Here is a 22,203-nt window from a genome sequence, read left to right as displayed (position 1 = left end):
TCCAGGAACAGAAGTCTTCACTGATGAATTCTACCAACTTTTAGAGTTAATACCTATTCTTCTTAAACTATTGCAAAAAAATAGCAGAGGAAGGAAAATGTCCAAATTTATTCTATGAGACTGGCCTTACCCTAATACCAAAACCAGACAAAGACATGACAAAAAAAGAAAACTACAGGCCAATATCTCTGATGAACATAGATGCAAAAATCCTCAACCAAATATTAATAAACCAAATTTAACAATACATTAAAAAAGTCATCCACCACAATCAAATGGGATTTATTCCAGGTTGCAAGAGTGGTTCAATATTCATAAATCAATCAATGTGATAGATCACATTAACAAAGAGAAAGGATAAAAACTGTATGATCATCTCAATAAATTCAGAAGAAACATTTGAAAAAATACAACATATATTCATGAAAAGAACTCTCAACAAAGTGAGTTTAGAGGGAACATACCTCAACATAGTAATGGCCATATATGAAAAACCCATAGTAACAACATAATTAATGGTGAATAACTGAAACCTTATTATCTACGATAAGGAACAAGACAAGGATGTCCATACTCAACACTTCTATTCAACATAGTATTAGCAGTCTTGGCTGCAGCAATCAGAATAATAATAATAATAATAATAATAATAATAATAATAATAATAAATAAAAGGCATCCATCCACATTGGTAAAGAAGGAGTAAAACTGTTGCTATTTGCAGATGACAGATGACATGATACTATATATAGAAAACCCTAAAGACTCCACCAAAAATCTATTAGAACGGATAAATGAATTCAGTAAATTTGCAGGACACAGAATTAATATACAGAAATCTGTTCCATTTCTATACACCAATAATGAGGTAGCAGAAAGAGAAATTAAGAAAACACTCTCATTTAAAATTACACCACTCTCTCCTCCAGCCATCCAATATGCCAAAAGGAAAGAAGGCTAAGGGGAAGAAGGTGGTCCCGGCCCCTGCTTTTCTGAAGAGCAGGAGGCTAAGAAGGTTGTCAGGCCCCTGTTTGAGAAAGGACCCAAGAATTTTGGCATTGGACAAGACATCCAGCCCAAAAGTTACCTCACCTTCATTGTCAAATGTCCCTGCTACATCCGGCTGCAGTGGCAAAGGGCTATTTTCTATAAATGTCTAAAAGTGCCTCCTTCGAGGGGTACCTGGGTGGCTCAGTCATTGGGTGTCTGCCTTTGGCTCGGGTCATGATCCCGGGGTCCTGGGATCAAGCCCGGCATTGGTCTCCCTGCTCCGTGGGAAGCCTGCTTCTCCCTCTCCCACTCCCCCTGCTTATGTTCCCTCTCTCACTGTGTCTCTGTCAAATAAATAAAATCTTAAAAAAATAGAATTAAAAAAAAATAAAAGTGCCTCCTTCGATTAACCAGTTCACCCAGGTCTTAGACTGCTAAACGGCTACTCAACTGCGTAAGCTGGCCCACAAATACAGACCAGAGACAAAGCAAGAGAGGAAGCAGAGATTGTTGGCCTAGACTGAGAAGAAAGCTGCTGGCAAAAGGGATGTCCTCACTAAGAGGCCACCTGTCCTTCAAGCTAGGCTTAATACTGTCACCACCTTGGTGGAAAACAAGAAGGTTCAGCTGGTAGTGATTGCACATGATGTGGATCCCATTGAGCTGGTTGTCTTCCTGCCTGCCCTGTGTCATAAGATGGGGGTTTCTTACTGCATTATCAAGGGGAAGGCCAGGCTGGGGTTTCTGGTCCACAAGAAGACCTTCAGCACTGTTGCCTTCACAAAGGCTAACTTGGAAGACAAAGGAGCTCTGGCTAAGCTGGTGGAAGTTATTAAGACCAATTACAATGACAGATATGGTGAGATCCACTGCCATTGGGGAAGCAATGTCTTAGGTCCGAAGTCAGTAGCTCGCGTTGCCAAGTTGGAAAAAGCAAAGGCTAAAGAACTGGCCATCAAACTGGACTGAGTGGTTGCTGTTGAATTTTCTGTATTTACCACAAAGACACAGATGTAGTGAAAAGAAGGGCCATATACACCCCAATGTTCATAGCAGCAATGTCCGCAATAGCCAAACTGTGGAAAGAGCTGAGATGCCCTTCAACAGATGAATGGATAAAGAAGATGTGGTCCATATACACAATGGAATATTACTCAGCCATCAGAAAGGATGAATACCCAACTTTTACATCAACATGGATGGGACTGGAGGAGATTATGCTAAGTGAAATAAGTCAAGCAGAGAGAGTCAATTATCATATGGTTTTACTTATTTGTGGAACAAAAGGAATAGCATGGAGGACATTAGAAGAAAGAAGGGAAAAATGAAGGGGGGGGGATTTGGAGGGGGAGACAACCCATGAGAGACTATGGACTCCGAGAAACAAACTGAGGGTTTTAGAGGGGAGGGGGGTGGGGGGATGGGTTAGCCCGGTGATGGGTATTAAAGAGGGCATGTACTGCATGGAGCACTGGGTGTTGTATGAAAACAATGAATCGTGGATCACTGCATCAAAAACTGGTGATGTATTGTATGGTGACTAACATAACATAATAAAATAAAATAAAATAAAATAATTTTCTGTACATAAAAGTAATGAAAATTCTCTTTAAAAAGATAATAAATAAAATTACACCAAAAAAATACCTAAGAATAAATTAAACCAAAGAGGTGAAAGACCTATACTCTGAAAACTATAAGACACTGATGAAAGAAATTGAAGATGAACAGAACAAACAGAAAGGTATGCCATGGCCATGGATTAGAAGAATTAATATAATTAAAATGTCCATACTACCCAAAGCAATATACAGATTCAATGCAATCCTTATCAATACAAACAGCATCTTTCACAGAACTGCAGCAAATAATTATAAAATTTGTATAGAGATTATTATGCTATACAAAATAAGTCAGTCAGAGAAAGACAGATACCATATGATTTCACTCATATGTGGAATTTAAGAAACAAAACAAATGGGAGGGGGAAAAAGAGAGAGAGGCAGACAAAGAAGCAGACTCTTAACTATAGAGAACAAACTGATGGTTACCAGAGGGGAGGTGGGTGTTGGATGGGTTAAATAGGTGATGGGGATTAAAGATTGCATTTGTTGTGGTGAGCACTGGGTGTTGTATGAAAATGTTGAATCACTATATTGTACCCTTGAAATTAATATTACTCTGATGTGAACTAACTGGAATTTAAGTAAAAACTTTTCTTTTCAGTAGGCTACATGCCCAGCACAGAGCCCAATGGGGGGCTTGAACTCACAACCCTGAGATCAAGACCTAAACTGAGATTGAGTCCAATGCTTAACACACTGAGCCACCCAGGTGCCCCTTAAGTAAAAACTTTTAAAAAATATTTTAAATATTAAAAAATTGTATGGAACCACAAAAGACCTTGAATAGCTAAAGCAATCTTGAGAAAGAAGAACAATGCTGGAGGCATCACAATCTCAGATTTCATGATATACTACAAAGCTATAGTAGTCAAAACAGTATGATACTAACACAAAAATAGACACATAGATCAATAGTACAGGAGAGTGCCAAAATGGATCCACATCTATATGATCAATTAATCTACAGCAAGGGAGGCAAGAATATTGTATAATAGGAAAAAGACAGTCTTTTCAATAAATGGTGTTGGAGAAACTAGACAATTACCTGCAAAAGAATGAACCTGAGGCACCTGGGGAGCTCAGTCAGTTAAGTGGCTGACTTTTGATCTCAGCTCAGGTCTTGATCTCAGGGTTTTGAGTTCAAGCCCCACATTGGGTTCCACCCTGGGCATGGAGCCTATTTAAAAAAAAATTTTTTTTAATTAAGAAAAAAAAAAAAGAAGAATGAACCTGGACCACTATCTTACACCATGCACAAAAATTTAATCAATGGATTAAAGACTTCAATGTAAGACCTGAAACCATAAAACTCCTAGAAGAAACATAGGTAATAAACTCCTTGGCATTGGTCTTAGTGATGTTTTTTTTTTGGATCTTACTGCAAAGGCAAAGGAAACAAAAGCAAAACTAAACAAATGAAACTACACTGAACTAAGAAGCTTTCACACAGTGAAGGAAATTATCAAAAAACGAAGAAGCAACCTACTGAATGGGAGAAGATATTTGCAAATCATACATTCGATAAGTGGTTAATATCCAAAATATACAAAGAACTTATATAACTCAATGCCAAATAAACAATCTGATTTTTAAAAAATGGGTGGAGAATCTGAATAGAAATTTTTCAAAAGAAGACATACAGATATCCAACAGACATATGAAAAGGTGTTCAACATCACTAATCATCAGGGAAATACAATAAAAACCACAATGAGATGTATCACACCTGTCAGAATGGCTATCATCAAAAAGACAAGAAATAGCAAGTGTTGGCGAGAATGTGGAGAAAAGGGAACCCTGGTTTATTGTTGGTGGGAATGTAAATAGGTGCAGCCACTATGGGAAACAGTATAAGGTTCCTCAAATTAAAATAGAATTACTATATGATCTAGGAATTCCACTACTGGGTATCTATCTGAAGAAAATGAAAACACTAATTTAAAAAAGATATATTCACCCTTATGTTCACTGCAGCATTATTTACAATGGCCAAGATATGGAAACAACTTAAGTGTCCACGAATGAAGATGATGTGGCATATACACACAATAGAATACCACTTGGCCATAAAAAAGAATGAAATCTTACTATGTGCAACAACACAGATGGACCTAGTAGGTATTATTCTAAGTGAAATAAGTCAGAGAAAGACAAATACTGCATGATTTCACTTATAGGTGGGATCTACAAAACGAACAAACAAACAAAATAAAACCCAGACTCATAAATATAGAGAACAGATTGGTGACTGCCAGGGGGAAAGGGGATTTGTAGAAGCGTGCAATGGAGAAGGGGATCAAGAAGTACAAACTTCCAGTTATAGAATGAATAAGTAATGGGGATATAATGTACAACATGGGGAATATAGTCAATAACATTGTATTAACTCTGTGGTGACAGATAGTAACTACTCTTACTTTGGAGATAATTTTGTAATGTATGCAAATGTCAAATCACTATGTTCTATGCCTGAACATAATATTATATATCCATCATATCTCAATAATAAAAAAATAACTATGCTGGATGAAGCTTGACCTCAGTTGTAGTTAGAATCAGACCCCATCTTGTTTCAAATGATGGTAAGACACTCTCAGCTTTGGACTGAGAGCCTGACGGGTCTGCTTTGTCCCCACCCTAAAGACGCAGAAAGTTGTTCTTCTTGGCAGTTTTAAACTCTGCTCTTCTGTTTCCTACCCCAGGCTGCTTCCAAACTTGTCAAATATTTTATGAAAGAGACTGGCACTTTGCTTGAGCTAAGCCCTTTTTCTGGATAGGAGTTTGTCTCCCAGATACCAAAGACTAAGGGAGATTAGGTTCTACCATTTAAAAACACTCCAGTGTCCTGGGAAGCCTCCAGATGCAGCAAATCAGCAAATTAATTGAAGGGGGTATAAAATGGCTGCCACATTTAAAAATTTTAATAGGAGAGAGGGAAGATGGTGATGGAGTAGGAGGACCCAAGACTCACCTTGTCCCATGAACACAGCTAGATAACTATCAAATCATCCTAAATACCCCGTAAATCAACCTGAAGACTGGCAAAACAAACTCCACAACTAAAGGGAGAGAAGAGGGGTGCCTGGGTGGTTCAGTCAATTAAGTGTCTGCCGTCAGCTCAGGTCATGATCCCAGGGTCCTGGGATTGAGCCCCACATTGGGCTCCCTGCTCAGTGGGGAGTCTCCTTCTTCTTCTCCCTTGGCCCCTCCCCCCCACACATGATCTCTCTTACTCTCTCTCAAATAAATAAATAAATAAATAAATAAAATCTTTATAAACAAACAAATAAATGGAGAGAAGAGGTCGCATTGAATAAGGTAGGAAGTGCAGGGACATGGTTTGGGAGCGAAACAGATTGTGGTTATTGAGGAGAGCAAGACAGAGACTAACACACAGGAGAGTACACAGAGAAAATGAATCCCCATAGAAATTGGCTTGGAATGTGAGTGGGCCCAAATGTCAACCAGTAGGCCTTAAACCTGGAGTTTTAAGGTCAGTGGGCTTGGTGCCTAGGAAGAGCCCAGAGGCACTGAGGCTGCTCTTGGAGAAGGCAGGGCAAAAAGCCTGTAGACATACAATGTGGAAACAGGAATCTGAACAGCACCTGGGACACACAGTGGGGAGGTTATTTGCTCATTTTGGACCATGTCCCGGAGAGGCAGTGTTCATGAAGAGATCCTTCCGGGAACAAAGGAACTGGTAGGTGCCATTTCCCACCCCCACCCCTCAGCATAAGCACAGGGCCATCTGTGGGAACCAGCACGGCACTGACACTCGCTACCTAACTTGCTTATACCAAGCCCTGACCGCCCCCACCCCGCCCCACACTCTGGTGGAACCACCCTTCCTAGTCATGCTTGCCTCAGTCCCAGCACCATGGGCCACCTCCTCCAGAAGACTGGTCCAAACCCTGCTCACACCACACATCCAGATTTCAGAGTTTTGTGGAGCCTTGGTCCTTGTGGTGGTGGTGACACATCTCATTTCACAAGTAGACTGGAGCACACCTAGTTAAAATGCACCACATTCAGGCCAGGGACAAAAAACTGCCCACAACAGGCAAAGAGAGCCTTTGCTGACAACTGGCCTGAAGGATAAAGCAGCCAGGACAAAACAGTGGAGTGCATGCAGCAAACATTGGAGACACTCCTGGAAGCACCAGGCCTGGGGAACAGGGAACACTACATGTCAGGGGCACAATAGGACCTCTTCTCCATAAGGCCATTACCCTCAAGAACAGAAGATGTAGCTGACTGTTCTAACACAGAGAAACATGCACAGAGACTTAAATAAAATGAGAAGACAGAGAAATTCATCCCAAATGCAAGAAGAGGACAAGGCCGCAGCCAGAGACTGAAGTGAAATAGATAGAAGTAACATACCTGATGGAGTGTTTAAAGCAATGATCATAAGAGAAATCCACTAGGCTTGAGAAGAGTGGAAGACATCAGTGAGGCCCTTAACATAGAGATAAAAAAGAACCAATCAGAGGTGAAGAGTGCAACAAATGAGATTAGAAACACATTTGATGGAATAAAAAGCAGGCTGAAAGAACCAGAAGAGCGCATTAATGACCTAGAAGACAGAGTAATGGAAAGTAATCAAGCTGAACAAAAGAGAGAAAAAAAATTATGCAAATATAAGAATAGACTCCATCAAATGTAATAACATTCACATTATCGGAGTCCCAGAAAAAAAGAGAGAGAAAGGGGGGCAGAAAAATTATTTCAAGAAATAAAAGCTGAAAACTTACCTAATCTGGGGAAGGAAACAGATATCCTAGATCCAGGAGGCACAGGGAACCCCCCAGGAAATCAACAAAAGCAGATCTATGCCAAGACATATTGTAATTAAATGGGCAAAATATAGTGATAAAGAAAAAAATTTTAAAGTAAATTTTTAAAAAGTAACATACAAGGGAAACCCTCTAAGGCTATTGTGGGATTTTTCAGCAGAAACTTTCCAAGCCAGAAGGGAATGGCATAATATATTCAAAGTGCTGAATGGGAAAAATCTACAGCCAAGAATACTCTATCCAGCAAGGCTATCAGTCAGAATAGAAGGAGAGATAAAGAGCTTACCAGAAAAACAAAAACTAAAGGAGTTCACAACCACTCAACTAGCTTTGCAAGAAATATTAAAGGGTTCTCTGAATGGAAAGGAAAGAGCAAAAGTGACAGTATGAAGGTAGGAAACACAAAAGCAGTTAAAATGAATATCTCTGTAAAAAAAACCAGTCAAGGAACTCACAAAATAAAAGGATGTAAAACATGACACCATATACCTAAAACTTAGGGAGGAGTAAAGAATGGGTTCAAACTTTTTTTTTTGAAATTTTTTTATTGTTATGTTAATCACCATACATTACATCATTAGTTTTTTATATAGTGTTCCATGATTCATTGTTTGTGCATAACACCCAGTGCTCCATGCAGAACATGCCCTCTTCAATACCCATCACCAGGCTAACCCATCCTCCCACTCCCCTCCCCTCTAGAACCCTCAGTTTGTTTTTCAGAGTCCATCGTCTCTCATGGTTCGTCTCCCCCTCTGATTCCCCCCCTTCATTCTTCCCCTCCTGCTATCTTCTTCTTCTTTTTTTTTTCTTAACATATATTGCATCATATATTGCATCATTTGTTTCAGAGGTACAGATCTGTGATTCAACAGTCTTGCACAATTCACAGCACTCACCATAGCACATACCCTCCCCAGGGTCTATCACCCAGCCACCCCATCCCTCCCACCCCACCCCCCACCCCAGCAACCCTCAGTTTGTTTCCTGAGATCAAGAGTTCCTCGTATCAGTGAGGTCATATGATACATGTCTTTCTATGATTGACTTATTTCACTCAGCATAACACCCTCCAGTTCCATCCACATCATTGCAAATGGCAAGATCTCATTCCTTTTGATGGCTGCATAATATTCCATTGTATATATATACCACATCTTCTTTATCCAGAATGGGTTCAAACTTAAATGACCATCAACTGAATTTAGACTCTTATTTGCAGAAGAAGTTATATAAAAACCTAATGGTAACAATCAAAAACCACTACTAAATATGCAAATAATGAAGAGAAAGAAATCCAAATATATCACTAAAGGAAACGAATAAATCATGAAAAAGAGAAAGAAAAAGGATCAGAGAAAATCTTCAGAAACAGCCACAAAACTAGTAATAAAATGGCAATATATATCTATCAATGATTACTTTGAATGTAAATGGACTAAACACTCCAATCAAAAGACATAGAGGGACAGAATAGATTAAAAAACAAGACTCATCAATATGCTGCCTAAAAGACACTCAGTACAGGGGATGGAGAAATATATACCATGCAAATGGATATCAAAAGCAAGCCAGAGTAGCAATACTAATATCAGAGAAAACAGACTTTCAAAGGCGTAAAAAGAGACAAATGACACTATATAATAATAAAGGGAACAATCCAATAAGAAGATATAGCAATTGTAAATATTTATGCACCCCAACATGGGAGCATCCAAATATGTAGAACAGTTAATAGCATAAAAAAATGAATCCATAATAATACAATAATATAGGGAATTTTAACACTCTGCTTTCATCAATGGACAGTTCATCTAAACAGAAAATCAACAAGGAAACAGTGGCTTTCAATGACACAGTGGACCAGATGGATTTAACAGATATATTCAGAATATTCCATCCTAAAAAGGCAGAATACACATTCTTTTCAAGTGCACATGGAATGTTCTCTAGAATAGATCACATACTAACCTACAAAACAAGCTTCAACAAATTCAAGAAGACTGAAATCATACCATGCATCTTTTCTTTTTTTTTTTTTAAGATTTTATTTATTTATTTTGAGAGAGCTAGAGAGAGAGAGAGAGAGCACAAGCAGGGGGAGGGGCAGAGGGAGAGGGAGAAGCAGACTCCCTGTTGAGTTTGGAGCCTGAATACCATGCATCTTTTCTGACCACAATGTTATGAAACCAGAAGTCAACCACAAGAAAAAATCTGGAAAGACCACAAATACATAGAGGTTAAATAACATGCTACTAAACAATGAAGAGGTCAACCAGGAAATGAAAGAAGAAATTAAAAAGTACATGGAAACAAGTGAAAGTGAAACACAATGGTCCAAAACCTTTGGGATGCAGCAGAAGTGGTGCTAAGAGGAACTTTTATAGCAATACAGGCCTACCTCAAGAAGTAAGATAAATCTCAAATACACAACCTAACCTTACACCTAAAGGAGCTAGAAAAGGAACAAAAAAATGAAGCCTAAAGCTAGCAGAAGGAAGGAAATAATAAAGATTAGAGCAGAAAAGAAAAAAAAAACAGAATAAAACAAAATTTTTAAAACCCACAATAGAGTAGATCAATGAAACCAGGAATTGATTCCTTGAAAAAAATCAATAAAATTGATAAGCCCCTAGCCAGACTTATCAAGAAAAAAAGAGAAAGGATTCAAATAAATAAAATCACAAATGAGAGAGGAGAAAAAACAACTAACACCACAGAAATACAATTATAAGAGATTATTATAATAAACTATATGCCAGTAAATTGCACAACATGAAAGAAATGGATAAATTCCTAGAAACATATAACCTACCAAAACTGAAACAGAAAGAAATAGAAAATTTAAAGAGACTGACATCCAGCAAAGAAATTGAATCAGTAATCAAAAAACTTCCAACAAAGTCCAGGGCCAGACGGCTTCACAGGCAAATTCTAACAAACATTTAAAGAAGAGTTAATACCTATTCTTCCCAAACTATTCCAAAAAATAGAAAGGGAAGGAAAACTTCCAAATTCATTCTATGAAGCCAACATTACCCTGATACCAAAACCAGATAAAGAAACCACACACACACACATACACACACACATGCACACATGCACCCCCCCACACACACACACAAGAGAATTACAGGACACTATCTCTGATGAACATAGATGTGAAAACCCTCAACAAAATACTAGCACACATAATCCAACAATACATTTAAAGATTTTTTAAAAAGATTTTATTTATTTATTTGAGAGAGTACGAGCAAGTGGGGTGGGTGGGAGCAGAGTGAGAGGGAGAAGCAGACTCCCCACTGAGCAGGAAGCCAGATGCGGGGCTTGATCCCAGAACCCCAGGATCATGATCTGAGCTGAAGGCAGTCGCTTAACCAACTGAACCATCCAGGTGCCCCCAACAATACATTTTTAAAAATCATTCACCACAATCATATGGGATTTATTTCTGGGTTGCAAAGATGGTTCAATATTCACAGATCAATCAATGTGATAAGAGAAAGGATAAGAACCATTAGATCATTTCAATAGACACAGAAAAAGCATTTGACAAAGTACAACATCCATTCGTGATAAAAACCTCAACAAAGTAGGTTTAAAGATGACATATCTCAACATAATAAAGGCCATATATGAAAAATCCACAGCTAACATGATCCTTAATGGGGAAAAACCTGAGAATTTTTCTCCTAAGGTCAGGAACAAGAGAAGGTGTCCACTCTTACCACTTTTATTCAACACAGTACTGGAATTCCTAGCCACAGCAAACAGACAACAAAAAGAAATAAAAGGCATCCAAATCAGTAAGGAAGAAGCACAACTGTCACTATTTGCAGATGATATGCTACAATATATACAAAACCCAAAAGACTCCACCAAAAAACTGCTAGAACTGATAAACAAATTTAGTAAAGCCACAGGATACAAAATCAGTATACAGAAATCTGTTGCATTTCTATATAGCCATAATGAAGCAGCAGAAAAAGAAATTAAGAAAACAATCCCATTTACATCTGTACCAAAAATAATAAGATATCTAGGAATAAGCCTAACCAAAGAGGGGAAAAATCTCTACTCTGAAAACTATAAAACACTGATGAAAAAAATTGAAAAGGACACAAAAAATGGAAAGACATTCTATGCTCATGGATTAGAAGAACAAGTATTGTTAAAATGTCTATACTACCCAATGCAATCTACACAATTAAAGCAATCCCTAACAAAATACCAACAACATTTGTCACAGAGTTAGAACAAACAATTCTAAAATTTGTATGGAACCAAAAAAGACCCCAAATAGCCAAATCAGTCTTGAAAAAAAAAAAAAGCAAACCTGGAGGCATCACAATTCCATACATTGGGTTATATTATAAAGCTGTAGTAATCAAAATAGTATGATACTGGCACAAAATAGACACATAGATCAGTGCAACAGATTAGAAAATGCAGAAATAAGCCCACAGACACATGAAAAGATGCTCATCATCACTTATCATCAGGGAAAGGCAAACAAAACTACAATGAGGTATCACCTCACACCTGTCAGAATGGCTAAAATTAACAACACAGGAATCAACAGATGTTGGTGAAGATGCAGAGAAAGGGGAACTCTCTTGCACTGTTGGTGGGAATGCAAACTGGTGCAGCCACTCTAGAAAACAGTATGGAGGTTCTTCAAAATGTTTAAAAAATAGAACTACCTATGATCCAACAACTGCACTACTAGGTATTTACCCAAAGTATACAAAAATACAGATTAGAAGGGATACATGTAACCCAATGTTTATAGCAGCATTATCAACAATAGCCAAATCATGGAAAGAGCCCAAACATCCATTGAGTGAAGAATGGATAAAGATGTTGTATATATATGCAATGAAATATTACTCAGCCATAAGAAAGAATGAAATCTTGCCATTTGCAATGCCGTGTATGGAGCTAGAGAGTATTATGCTAAACAAAAATCAGCAATGCAAGAAACAACAGATGTTGGCAAGGATATGGAGAAAAAGGAACCCTGGTGCACTGTTCGTGGGAATGCAAACAGTATGGAGGTTCTTCAAAAAGTTAAAAATAGAACTACCCTATGACCCAGCAATCTCACTACTGGCTATTTACCCAAAGAATTAAAAAAACAAACAAACGATTAATTCAAAGGAATACATGTACCCCTATGTTTATTGCAGTATTATTTACAATAGCCAAATTATGGAAGCAGCCTAAGTGTCCACTGATTGATAAATGGATAAAGAAGATGTGGTGTATATATATACACAATGGAATATTTAGTCAGCCATATAAAAGAATGAATTCTTGCCATTTGCAATGACATAGATGGAGCTAGAGAGTATAACGCTAAGTGAAATAAGTCTGAGAAAGACAAATACTATATTTCACACATGTTAAGTCTAAGAAACAAAAGAATGAGCGGGGGGGGGGGGTAGGGAAGAGTGAGAGACAAGCCAAGAAACAGACTCTTAATTATAGAGAACAAACTGATGATTACCAGAGGGGAGGTAGGTGGGGTGATGGGTGAGATAGGTGATGGGGATTAAGGGCATTTGTAATGAGCACCAGGTGATGTATGGATTTGTTGAATCACTATATTGTACACCTGAAAATAATGTAACACTGTGTGTTAACTGGAATTAAAAACTTTAAAAAATAAAAACATTAACAAACTTTTTTTTAATTTTTTTAGATTTTATTTATTTATTTGACAAAGAGAGAAAAGAGAGAGAGGGAACACAAGCAGGGGGAGTGGGACAGGGAGAAGCAGGCTTCCCGCCAAGCAGGGAGCCTGATGCCAGGTTCGATCCCAGGATCCTGGGATCATGACCTGAGCCAAAGGCAGATGATTAACAAATGAGCCACCCAGGGGCCCATTAACAAACTTTTTAAGGAGTTTTTGTTTTACAGAAAAATTGAATGGAAGATACAGAGAGTTCCCATATATTTCTCTCCCCTCTCCCAGTTTCCCCTCTTATTAACATCTTGCATTGGCATGGTACATTTGTTACAACTGATGAGTCAATATTTATACATTATTATTAACTAAAGTCCATGGTTTACATGAGAGCTCAATCTTTGGGTTGTACATTGTATGGGTCTTGACAAATGTATAATGACATGTATTCAACATTACAGTATCATAGAAAATAGTTTCACTGCCCTAAAAAATCCCCTGTGGTTCACCAACGCATCCCTCCTCCCTCCCTTCCTCTGAGCCTTAGCAACCACTAATGTTTTTACTGTCTCCATATTTTTGCCTCTCTCAAAATGTCATATACTTGGAATCATACAGTATGCAACCTTTTCAAATTGGCTTCTTTCACTAAGCAATATCCATTTAAGTTTCCTCCATTTATTTTTGTGGCTTGATAGCTCATTTCTTTTTATTAATGAAGAATATTTGATTGTCTGGATGTCCCATGGTTTGTTTATCCATTCACCTTTTGAAGGAATTCTTGGTTGCTTCCAAGTTTTGGTAATTATATATTTTATTTTATTTTTATAGAGGGGGAGAAAGTGTGGGCAGGGGCAGAGGGAGAGAGAGCATCTTAAGCAGATTCCATGCCCAAAACAGAGCTTGACTTGGAGCTTGATTTCACAACCCTGAGATCAAGACCTAAGCTGAGATCAAGAGTGAGATGCTTGGGCGCCTGGGTGGCTCAGTTGGTTGAGCGACTGCCTTCGGCTCAGGTCATGATCCTGGAGTCCCTGGATGGAGTCCCGCGTCGGGCTCCCTGCTCGGCAGGGAGCCTGCTTCTCCCTCTGACCCTCCCCCCCTCTCATGTGCTCTCTCTCATTCTCTCTCTCTCAAATAAATAAATAAAATCTTTAAAAAAAAAAAAAAAAAGAGTGAGATGCTTAACTGACTGAACCACCCAGGCATCCTTGTATGCAGCTGTATTTAGTAGCTTTATTTATAATTACCGAAACTGGGGCACTTGGGTGGCTCAGTCCATTAGGCCTCTGACTCTTGATGTGGGCTCAGGTCATAATCTCAGGGTTGTGAGTTCAAGCCCTATATTGGGCTGTACACTGGGCATGGAGCCTACTTTAAAAAAGAAAAATCTGCATGCAGGTTTTTCTGTGAATATAAGTTAACATTTGGGAAAATACCAAGGAACATGATTGCTGGATTGTATGGTAAGATTATGTTTAGTTTGTAAGAAATTGCCAAACTGTCTTAAAAAGTGGCTGTAACAGTTCACATTTCCAGCAACAACAAATGAGAATTCCTGTTGTTGCACATCCTCATCAGCATATGGCGTTGCCAGTGTTTTAGATTTTTGCCATTCTCATAGGTGCATAGTGGTATCTCACTGTTGTTTTAATTTGCAATTCCCTATTTACATATATCTTTCAAATGCTTATTTGCCATCTGTATATCTTCCTTGATGAGGTATTTGTTCAGATCTTTTGCCCTTTTTTTTTTTTTCAATTTTATTTATTTATTTGACAGAGAGAGACACAGCGAGAGAGGGAACACAAGCAGGGGGAGTGGGAGAGGGAGAAGCAGGCTTCCCGCGGAGCAGGGAGCCCGATGCGGGGCTCGACCCCAGGATCCCGGGATCATGACCTGAGCCGAAGGCAGACGCTTAACGACTGAGCCACCCAGGCGCCGCCCTTTTTAATATATATATATATATACATAGAGAGAGAGAGAGAGATTTTTCTCTCAGTCTGCAGCTTGTCTTTTCATTGTCGTGGCAGTGTCTCTTGCAGAGCAGTTTTTAATTTTAATGAAGTCTACGTTATTGGTTATTTTTTCCATGCTTTTGCTATTGTATTTGAAAAGTCATCCCAAACCCAAGTTCACCCAGATTTTCTTCTAAATTATCTTCTAGATATTTTATAGCTTTAAGTTTTTCATTTAGGTCTATGATCCATTTTGAATTAAGTTTTGTAAAAGATGTATGGTTGCAGCCAAGAATACTTTATCCAGCTAGGCTGTCATTGAAAATAGAAGGAGAGATAAAAAGCTTCCAGGACAAACAAAAACTGAAAGAATTTGCAATCACCAAACCAGTCCTACAAGAAATATTGAAAGGGGTTCTCTAAGCAAAGAGAGAGCCCAAAAGTAACATAGACCAGAGAGGAGCACAGACAATATAGAGTAACAGTCACCTTACAGGCAATATAATGGCACTAAATTCATATCTTTCAATAGTTACCTTGAATATAAGTGGGCTAAATGCCCCTATCAAAAGACACAGGGTATCAGATTCAATAAAAAAGCAAGACCCATCAATATGCTGTCTGCAAGAGACTCATTTTAGACCCCAAGACACCTCCAGATTGAAAGTGAGAGAGTGGAAAACCATTTATCATGCCAATGGACATCCAAAGAAAGCTGGGGTGGCAATCCTTACATCAGACAAAGTAGATTTTAAACCAAAGACTGGAATAAGAGATGAGGAAGGACACTATATCATACTTAAAGGGTCTATCCAACAAGCAGATCTAACAATTGTAAATATTTATGCCCCTAACATGGGAGCAGCCAATTAATAAAAGCTGATTAATAACAAAATCAAAGAAACACATCTACACTAATACAATAATAGTAGGGGACTTTAACAGCCCCCCCTCACTGCAGTGGACAGATAATCTAAGCAAAAGATCAACAAGGAAATAAGAGCTTTAAATGACACACTGGACCAGATGGACTTCATAGATATATTCAGAACATTCCATCCCAAAGCAACAGAATACACATTCTTCTCTAGTGCCCATGGATCATTCTCCAGAATAGATCACATCCTTGGTCACAAATCAGGTCTCAACTGGTACCAAAAGATTGGGATTAAAAAAAAAAAAAAGATTGGGATCATTCCCTGCATATTTTTGGACCACAATGCTTTGAAACTAGAACTCAATCACAAGAGGAAAATTGGAAAGAACTCAAATACATGGAGGCTAAAGAGCATCCTACTAAAGAATGAATGGGTCAACCAGGAAACTAAAGAAGAAATTTAAAAATTCATGGAAACAAATGAAAATGAAAACACAACTGTTCAAAACCTTTGGGATGCAGCAAAGGCAGTCCTAAGAGGGAAGTGTATAGCACTACAAGCCTTTCTCAAGAAACAAGAAAGGTCTCAAATACACAACCTAACCCTACACCTAAAGGAGATGGAGAAAGAACAGCAAATAAAGCCTAAACCCAGGAGGAGAAGAAAAATAATAAAGATCAGAGCAGAAATCAATGAAACAGAAACCAAAAGAACAGTAGAACAGATCAACAAAACTAGGAGCTGGTCCTTTGAAAGAATTAAGAAGATTGATAAACCCCTGGCCAGACTTATCAAAAAGAAAGGACCCAAATAAATAAAATCATGAATGAAAGAGGAGAGATCACAACCAACACCAAAGAAATACAAACAATTATAAGAATATATTATGAGCAACTATATGCCAAAAAATTAGACAATCTGGAAGAAATGGATGCATTCCTAGAGACGTATAAAGTACCAAAACTGAACCAGGAAGAAATAGAAAACCTGAAAAGACCCATAACCAGCAAAGAAATTGAAGCAGTAATCAAAAATCTCCCAACAAACAAGAGCCCACGGCCAGATGGCTTCCTAGGGGAATTCTACCAAACATTTAAAGAAGAATTAATACCTATTTCTTCTGAAACTGTTCCAAAAATAGAAATGGAAGGAAAACTTCCAAACTCTTTTTATGAGGCCAGCATTACCTTGACCCCAAAACCAGACAAAGACCCCATCAAAAAGGAGAATTACAGACCAATATCCCTGATGAATATGGATGAAAAATTCTCACCAAAATACTAGCCAATAGGATCTAACAGTACATAAAAGGATTATTCACCACAACCAAGTGGGATTTATCCCTGGGATGCAAGTTTGGTTCAACATCTGCAAATCAATCAATGTGATATAATACATTAATAAAAGAAAGAACAAGAACCACATGATCCTCTCGATAGATGCAGAAAAAGCATTTGACAAAGTACAGCATCCTTTCTTGATCAAAACTCTTCACAGTGTAGGGATAGAGGGTACATACCTCAATATCATAAAAGCCATCTATGAAAAACCCACAGTGAATATCATACTCAATGGGGAAAAACTGAGAGCTTTTCCCCCAAGGTCAGGATCACAGCAGGGATGTCCACTATCACCACTGCTCTTCAACATAAGTCCTATAAGTCCTAGCCTCAGCAATCAGACAACAAAAAGAAATAAAATGCATCTGAATTGGCAAAGAAGTCAAACTTTTTGCAGATGATATGATACTTTATGTGGAAAACCCAAAAGACTCCACCCCAGAACTGCTAGAACTCACACAGGAATTCCGTAAAGTCACAGGATATAAAATCAATGAACAGAAATCAGTTGCATTTCTATACACCAACAATGAGACAGAAGAAAGAGAAATTAAGGAGTCGATCCCATTTACAATTGCACCCAAAACCATACGATACCTAGGAATAAATCTAACCAAAGAGGCAAAGGATCTGTACTCAGAAAACTATAGAATACTCTTGAAAGAAATTGAGGAAGACACAAAGAAATGGAAGAACTTTCCATGCTCATGGATTGGAAGAACAAATATTGTTAAAATGTCTATGCTACCTAGAGCAATCTACACATTCAATGCAATCTCTATCAAAATACCATCAACTTTTTTTCACAGAAATGGAACAAATAATCCTAAAATTTGTATGGAATCAGAAAAGACCCCGAATAGCCAGAGGAATGTTGAAAAAGAAAACCAAAGCTAGTGGCATCACAATTCCGGACTTCAAGCTCTATTACAAAGCTGTAATCATCAAGACAGTATGGACTGGCACAAAAACAGACACACAAATCAATGGAACATAATAGAGAGCCCAGAAATGGACCCTCAACTCTATGGTCAACTAATCTTCGACAAAGCAAGAAAGAATAGCCAATGGAAAAAAGACAGTGTCTTCAACAAATGGTGTTGGGAAAATTGGACAGTCACATGCAGAAGAATGAAACTGGACCATTTCCTTAAACCATACACAAAAATAGACTCAAAATGGATGAAAGACCTAAATGTGAGACAGGAATCCATCAAAATCCTAGAGGAGAACACAGGCAGAAATCTCTGTGACCTCGGGTGCAGCAACTTCTTGCTAGACACCTCTCCAAAGGCAAGGGAAACAAAGGCAAAAATTAACTATTCGGACATCATCAAGATAAAAAGGTTTTGCACAGCAAAGAAAACAGTCAACAAAACCAAAAGACAACCAACAGAATGGGAAAAGGTATTTGCAAATGACATATCAGATAAAAGGCTAGTATCCAAAATCTATAAAGAACTTCTCGAAAGAAGACATCCAAATGGCCAACTGACACATGAAAAAATGCTCAACATCACTCAGCATCAGGGAAATACAAATCAAAACCACAATGAGATACCACCTCACACCAGTCAGAATGGCTAAGACTAACAAGTCAGGAAATGAGAGATGTTGGCAATGATTCAGAGAAAGGAGAACCCATTCCCATCTTGTAGGTGGGAATGCAAGCTGGTGTAGCCACTCTAGAAAATAGTATGGAGGTTCCTCAGAAAGTTGAAAATAGAGCTACCCTACAACCCAGCACTTACACCACTGGGTATTTACCCCAAAGATACAAATGTAGTGATCCAAAGGGGCACCTGCACTCCAATGTTTATAGCAGCAATGTCCACAATAGCCAAACTATGGAAAGAGCCCAGACATCCATCGACAGATGAATGAATAAAAAAGATGTGGTATATATATATACAATGGAATATAATGCAGCCACCAAAAAAAAAAAAAAATGAAATCTTGCCATTTGCAACAATGTGGATGGAACTAGACGGTATTATGCTAAGTGAAATAAGTCAATCAGAGAAAGACAATTATCATATGATCTCACTGATATGTCGAATTTAAGAAACAAGGCAGAGGATCATAGGGGAAGAGAGGAAAAAATGAAACAAGACAAAACCAGAGAGGGAGAAAAACCATAAGAGACTCTTAATCTCAGGAAACAAACTGAGGGTTGCTGGAGGAGAGGTGGGTGGGGGGATGGTGTGCCTGGGTGATGGACATTGGAGAGGGTATGTGTTGTGGTGAGCACTGTGTATTGCATAAGACTGATGAATCACAGGCCTGTACCCCTGAAAATAATGAAATAAATGGAAATCATATTTGTCTAAAAAAAAGATGTATGGTCTATCTCTATATTAATTTTTTTTATATATGGATGTCCGGTTGTTCCAAAACCATCTGTTGAAAAAGATTATCCTTTATCCATCCAATTGCATTTGCTCCTTTGTCTACAATAAATAAATTACAGTTATGTGGATCTATTTCTGGGCTCTTTACTCTCTTCCATTGATCTATTTGTCTATTCACTAATACAAAACTGTTTTGATTACTGTAGCTTTATAGTAATTACTGAAGTCAGATAGTGATGATCTCCAATTTTGTTCTTTTCTTCTAATGTTGTATAGGCTATTCTGAGTTTTTTGCCTCTCCATATAAATTTTAGAATCAGTTTCCCAATATCCATAAAATAACTTGCTAGGATTTTAATTGGGATTGTGCTGAAAGTATAGATCAAGTTGGTAAGAACTGACATCTTGGCAATATTGAATCTTCCTATTCATGTAATGGAATGTCTCTTCATTTATTCAGATCCTTAACTTCTTTCATGAGAATTTTATAGTTTTTCTCATATAGATCTTATACATATCTATATACTAGATGTATACCTAAATATTTCATTTTGGGAGGCATTAATGTCAATGATATTACGTTCTAAATTTGAAATTCCAGTTGTTCAGTGCTGGTATATAAGAAAGCAATTGACTTTTGTTTTGTTTTGTTTTGTTTTGTTTTGTTTTTTTTAAAGATTTTATTTATTTATTTGAGAGAGAGAGAATGAGAGAGAGCACATGAGAGGGGGTACGGTCAGAGGGAGAAGCAGACTCCCTGCCGAGCAGGGAGCCCGATGTGGGACTCGATCCAGGGACTCCAGGATCATGACCTGAGCCGAAGGCAGTCGCTTAACCAACTGAGCCACCCAGGCGCCCCAGCAATTGACTTTTGTACATTAACTTTATATCCTGCAATCTTGCTATAATTCTTTATTCATTCAAGGAGGGTTTTTTGTTCTTGTTGATTCTTTGGGATTTTCTAGATAGGCAATCATGTCATCTGTGAACAAAGAAAGTTTTACGTCTTCCTTCCCAATCTATATTTTCTTGTCCTATTGCATTAACTAGGACTTCCAGTATGATGTTGAATATGGGTAGTGAGATTGGACATCCTTGCCTGTTCCTGATCTTAGTCAGAAAGCATCATTTCCCAAAATCAAGTATAATGTTAGCTTTAGGTTTTTTGTAGATGTTCTTTATCAAGTTGAGGAAGTTCCCCTGTACTCCTAGTTTACGGTTGGATTTTGTAAAGTATTCCCACAACTAGTGATATGATCATGTGATTTTTCTTCTTTAGAATGTTGATGTGATGAATTGCATTAATTGATCTTGCAATGTTGAAGCAGGCTTGCATACTGAGAATCAATCCCTCTTGGTTGTGGTGTGTAATTCTTTTTATGCATTGTTGGATTTGATTTTCTAATATTTTGTTGAGAATTTTTGCATCTATTTCATGGGACATATTGGTCTGTAGTTTTCCATTCTTGTAATATCTTTTATATCATAAAACCAGTTGTGAAGCATTCCGTCTTCTATTTGGGGAATATATTGTATATACATGGTATAATTTATTCATTAAGTGAATGGTAGAATTCAGCAGTGAGCCCATCTGAGTTTGGTGCTTTCTGTTTTGGAAGATTGGTAATTATTGATTCAATTTCTTTTTGAATATTAGCCTGTTGGGATTATATATGTCTCTTTGTGTGAGTTTTAGCAGATTGCATCCTTCAAGGAATTGGTCCATTTCATCTAGGTTATCAAATTTGTGAGCATAGAGTTGTTCATAGCATTTCTTTATTATTCCTTTAATGACCTTGGGATCAGTAAGTATGGCCCCTCTTTCATTTTTGTATTAGTTATTTGTGTCTTCTCTCTTTTTTCCTTAGTTAACCTGTCCAGAGGTTATCAATTTTGTTGCAAGAACGAACTTTTGGTTGTGTTGATTTTCTTCATTGATTTCCTGTTCTCAATTTCATGGATTTCTGCTCTAATTTTTATTATTTCTTTTATTCTGCTTAATTTGTATTTGATTTGCTCTTCTTTTTGTAGTTTTGTAAGGTATGAAGACTCAGATTTTGTTTTATATCTTTCTTATTTTCTAATATATGCATTCAGTGCTCTAAATTTCCCTCTAATACTGTTCTTGATACCTAACAAATTTTGATAAGTTGAATTTTCGTTTTCATTTAGTTGAAAATATTTTAAACCTCCCTTGAGACTCTTTGACCCATGTGGTATTTAGCAGTACACTGTTAATCTCCAAATATTTTGGGGTTTTCCAGTTATCTTTCTGTTATTAACTTCTGGTTTAATTCTACCATACTCTGAAAGCAAACATTGTATGATTTCTATTCTTTTAAAGTCTATTTTTAAGGTGTGTTTTATGGCAAAGAATGTGGTCTAACTTAGTGGAAATTCCATGTGAGCTTGAGAAGAATGTATATTCTGCAGTCATTGGATGAAGTATTCTATAGATGTCAATTAGGTCCAGTTGATTAATGGTACTATTCATTTCAACTATGTCCTTACTGATTTTATGCCTACTGGATCTGTCAGTCACTAATAGAAGGAATTTGAAATCTCCAACTGTA

At 37.7% G+C, this 22,203-nt stretch overlaps 1 pseudogene; it reads left to right on the top strand.

The window, feature by feature from the left end:
* The first annotated feature begins 938 nt into the window (after positions 1 to 938).
* Positions 939 to 1,959, top strand: LOC118540689 (large ribosomal subunit protein eL8 pseudogene; annotated as a pseudogene).
* Positions 1,960 to 22,203: the final 20,244 nt, after the last annotated feature.

The sequence above is a fragment of the Halichoerus grypus genome, chromosome 4 (genome assembly GCF_964656455.1).
Source record: "Halichoerus grypus chromosome 4, mHalGry1.hap1.1, whole genome shotgun sequence".
NCBI classification, from domain to species: Eukaryota; Metazoa; Chordata; class Mammalia; order Carnivora; family Phocidae; genus Halichoerus; species Halichoerus grypus.
The sequence above is the reverse complement of the archived record's forward strand: the minus strand, read 5'-3'. Positions and strand labels throughout refer to the sequence as shown.